The sequence below is a fragment of the Schistocerca cancellata genome, chromosome 6 (genome assembly GCF_023864275.1).
Source record: "Schistocerca cancellata isolate TAMUIC-IGC-003103 chromosome 6, iqSchCanc2.1, whole genome shotgun sequence".
In the NCBI taxonomy this organism is placed as follows: Eukaryota; Metazoa; Arthropoda; class Insecta; order Orthoptera; family Acrididae; genus Schistocerca; species Schistocerca cancellata.
Genome location: NC_064631.1, coordinates 698,676,572 through 698,681,438, shown reverse-complemented (window position 1 = coordinate 698,681,438; position 4,867 = coordinate 698,676,572). Strand labels below are relative to the sequence as shown.

The 4,867-nt window shown below is 41.4% G+C and overlaps 1 pseudogene; it reads right to left on the bottom strand.

Annotated features, from left to right (window-relative positions):
* Positions 1–941: 941 nt before the first annotated feature.
* On the bottom strand, positions 942–1,059 carry LOC126089757 (5S ribosomal RNA; annotated as a pseudogene).
* Positions 1,060–4,867: the final 3,808 nt, after the last annotated feature.

Here is a 4,867-nt window from a genome sequence, read left to right as displayed (position 1 = left end):
ATTGTTCAGCTAATTGGGATTGTAATACACTAGTTGTAATTTGTAAAGGACAGCGGAATACTACAGGAGTGTAGTTTTAAATTGTATTAGATCCTCATAAACGAAAGGCTGTTGGAAGCCATTTTAGTCCGTCTGTGGAAGGCTATGAAGCGAGTAAAGTAACTAAAAGTGTGTCGTAGACGAGTTAGCACAAATCATGATTTTTATGTAAATTTTGAATTCAGGAGATCATTCTGCACCATGGAGACTCTGATTGGACATTGAATATGTAATTACATTCTGGAACAATGTTAAAACTCAATAATAGCTAATACAAACTGTGGCAATCGTTTATGACTATGAACAAAGTTATTTCCAAATTATACTCGCTGTGAAAATCGTTTTCATATTAATATGACTCTTATACTTCAAGGACAGTGATTTGAGAACTTCGTTCAGTGATGGCTGCATTAACGATTTTCTTGCTACACGCTAATGTATTTAATTACATTAGTGTTAGGTTACTGCACTTGTACAATCATAATAAAGGACTTCAACTGGGTGTAGTATGTTGCTAAGTGATTATCTGTAGGTAAATAATAATAAATAAGGCTCGATCTTGCCGTAAACTGTAGATTATTCAACATCAAATAAAAACTAAAGTGTCTGACTCCAAACCTGATGCAGCCTATATCATTTACAATTGCCTAATTGGGAAGCCAGATTCTATGGAGGTGCAGCTGCCGAGGGCAGATTAAAAGCACTCCGTCTTCAGGCCACAAGTGGCCCATCGGGACCATCCGACCGCCGCACCATCCTCAGCTGAGGATGCGGATAGAAGCGGCGTGTGGTCAGCAAACCGCTCTCCCGGTCGTTATAATAGTTTTCTGTGACCGGAGCCGCTACTATTCGGTCCAGTAGCTCCTCAATTGGCATCACGAGGCTGAGTGCACCCCGAAAAATGGCAACAGCGCATGACGGCCCGGACGGTCACCTATCCCAGTTCCGATCACGCCCGACAGCACTTAACTTCGGTGATCTGACGGGAACCGGTGTATCCACTGCGGCAAGGCCGTTTCCCCGAGGACATATTATCATCATCATCATCATCATCATCATCATCATCATCATTTAAGACTGATTATGCCTTTCAGCGTTCAGTCTGGAGCATAGCCCCCCTTATACAATTCCTCCGTGATCCCCTATTCAGTGCTAACATTGGTGCCTCTTCTGATGTTAAACCTATTACTTCAAAATCATTCTTAACCGAATCCAGGTACCTTCTCCTCGGTCTGCCCCGACTCCTCCTACCCTAGAGTTCATTTCCAGTTTTTCTTTCATTTGCTCACTGTGGACACGCTCCTGCCATTGTTCCCATCTACTAGTACCTGCAATCATCCTAGCTACTTTCATATCCGTAACCTCAACCTTGTTGATAAGGTAACCTGAATCCACCCAGCTTTCGCTCCCATACAACAAAGTTGATCGAAAGATTGAACGGTGCACAGATAACTTAGTCTTGGTACTGACTTTCTTCTTGCAGAAGAGAGTAGATCGTAGCTGAGCGCTCACTGCATTAGCTTTGCTACACCTCGCTTCCAGTTCTTTCACTATGTTGCCATCCTGTGAGATTATGCATCCTAAGTACTTGAAACCGTCCACCTGTTCTAACTTTGTTCCTCCTGTTTGGCACTGAATCCGTTTATATTTCTTTCCCACTGACATTACTTTCGTTTTGGAGATGCTAATCTTCATACCATAGTCCTTACATTTCTGATCTAGCTCTGAAATATAACTTTGCAAACTTTCAATCGAATCAGCCATCACAACTAAGTCATCTGCATATGCAAGACTGCTTATTTTGTGTTCACATATCTTAATCTCACCCAGCCAGTCTATTGTTTTCAACATATCATCCATAAATAATATGAACAACAGTGGAGACAGGTTGCAGCCTTGTCTTACCCCTGAAACTACTCTGAACCATCAACTCAACTTACCGTCAACTCTTACTGCTGCCTGACTATCCATGTAAAGAACTTTAATTGCTTGCAAAAGTTAGCCTCCTATTCCATAATCTTGTAGAACAGACAATAACTTCCTCCTAGGAACCCGGTCATATGCCTTTTCTAGATCAATAAAGCATAGATACAATTCCCTGTTCCACTCATAACACTTCTCCATTATTTGCCGTAAGCTAAATATCTGGTCCTGACAACCTCTAAGAGGCCTAAACCCTCACTGATTTTCATCCAATTGGTCCTCAACTAATACTCGCACTTTCCTTTCAACAATACCTGAGAAGATTTTACCCACAATGCTGATTAAAGAGATACCTCTGTAGTTGTTACAATCTTTTCTGTTTCCATTTTTAAAGATTGGTGTGATTACTGCTTTTGTCCAGTCTGATGGAACCTGTCCCGACTCCCAGGCCATTTCAATTATCCTGTGTAGCCATTTAAGACCTGACATTCCACTGTATTTTATAAGTTCCGACTTAATTTCATCCACCCCAGCCGCTTTATTGCACTGCAATCTATTGACCATTTTCTCCACTTCCTCAAATGTGATCCTATTTCCATCATATAGCACAGGTAAAAATAATCATGCTTCAAGCTGCTCAGGACATCGTCTGCATGTATCTTTGTCTGTACTGAGCAAAGTGGGCCAATTTGGAGTCGAGACTGGAGCTGAGTCTGGAAAATCCAGCAATCACCGGAGAGGTGTCCTGCACAGCTGCCGAAGGTCTAATAGTTTTTTTAAATCCCTAATAATGGGAAGCCAGGTATCGAATGACAGGTCCTTACACTTAAGTAGATGATTGCGGCGTTCTTCATCAGGTGAAAGAGCGAAGACCATGTTTAAGATAAGACGCAGTATACTATTAAGACTTTTATCCATTGTGGATGTGGAACACTGCGACTGTGGTGTGAAAAGGTTTTCAGAAATTACTGCAACCAGTCGCCTTTTATGTAGATGTATTTTATAAAGGCGACTGGTTGCAGTAATTTCTGAAAACCTTTGCAGTATACTATTGTCTGCATTGGGGGTTTGTACACTGGAAATGGCACTCTCTCGACAGACCCTGTAACCGTGATATCCACTCTCTATGCGACTGCCCACTGAGCTTATAGCAGCAGACAACATACGATGGGCAGCCGTGGTGTGTAGTTGCGACTCAAAATGGGCTAGCAAGCATGACTTCATTCGTTCATAAGGAAGCACATGCGGTTCGACCGCTGTGTTGCGCTGCTAACAGTAAATGGCACACTTTAGGGCCTGCGTAGGCCAAAAAGAATTAGCGCTGTTCAATATCACCTGCGCCTGGATGTACAAGCCACAACACCCATGGAAAAACGTTGACAAATGGCTGGAACGGCGCAGACGCCATTCAGAGTAATTTCACTGCTATATCGGTGCCCCACAGACAGCAGGAGATATCCAGTGGTGTTTAACCTATGTCAGCCACCTTGTCCAGCATTACGTTTTTGCTTTCCGCTTATTGTGGAGAAGTAGTAACACCATAGAAAGCACATGTCAGTTCAATCTGAACTTGGAAGTTACGAGATAGAAAAGATCGTCTACCAGAAACGTGATACATGTGTGAGAAGCTTAAATAAATAAAGACCGCTTCATCACGTGGTATACACCGCGCCACTGTGGCACAATGACACTGCCCAGGTAAAAAGCGCAGAAAAACTTGGTTACTGATTACATGAACTAAAATCTCCACCTTGGATTAAGTTCTTACATTCACCAGCTGCGACAAAGTGTAGTTGAGGGAGGATGTAATGGATTTTGGTCCAAAAAATCGACTTTTCAGAAATATTATTTTCTTGATCTACATAGTCTAACCCACGTTGTGTATGAATTTTATGGTGATAGGAGCTTTAGAAACGACTTTAAATTGTTATACTGATTAACTCTGCACTGACGACCACTTCGATCTTTTTCGACATTTGGAAACTGCTTGCTTCAGGGGAATTTTTGTCAGTGTGAATATCTTTGGCTGACATCTATATCTCTGGCTGACATCTACATCTTTGCCTGAAAACTTTCTTGCATGTGGTTTATTTACATAATGACATTCCTAACACATACTAGTAGGTGGAAGGTTGAATTCAGTAACCTTTATGTAGAAGTCAAAATTATGTGTAATGGGTGTTAGAAATCCTGTGTTTAGGCAACGGAGGTATCATGGAAATCGGTTTACCAACAAAAAAGAGGAAGCAGCTCCAAATGAAGAATAAGGGCTCTCAGCTTCAGCATCGAAACTTGGGACAGGAGAATTGTACAGGTGCGTGATTAATGTTGATATGGATTCCACTCGATTCAGACTTAGTGATTTAGAGCTTCTGTGTCGGGCTCTATAGTTTTCATGTTTATATGATAGCTGTGAAAATATGGAATGCATTATTGTTGTTGAAGAATGTAGAGAGGGAATAGCTTGTGATTTTAAATTAATTTGTAATTCGTGTGGCTATGAATTTTAATTTTCCTTCTCCCAAAAAACTGACACTAGCAATTTTAGTTTAGAATACATTCTGAGATGCTGTGGACATGGCAGCGAAGGAGGTAATTATTGTCTGGTTTTCTGAACGTGCCTCCATCTTGTGCAAGTCTGAACAAATAAACAAAGAAAGGTCTGATGCTGTATGCGATTCTGCCAAAGTTTCTATGAAGAAAGCAGTGGAGAAATAGGTGGAGATAATCCAAAAAGAAGTAGATCCTGGGGTAGCTATGCATGACATTGAATCTCCTACAAATGTTACTGACCTGTGTGTGTCTGTAGATGGGATCTGCCTGGAAAGGGGTCACACATCTGTGTATGGAGTTGCCTCTGCTATTGGTATTGACTCAGGTAAAGTCTTAGATGTACAAATTATGG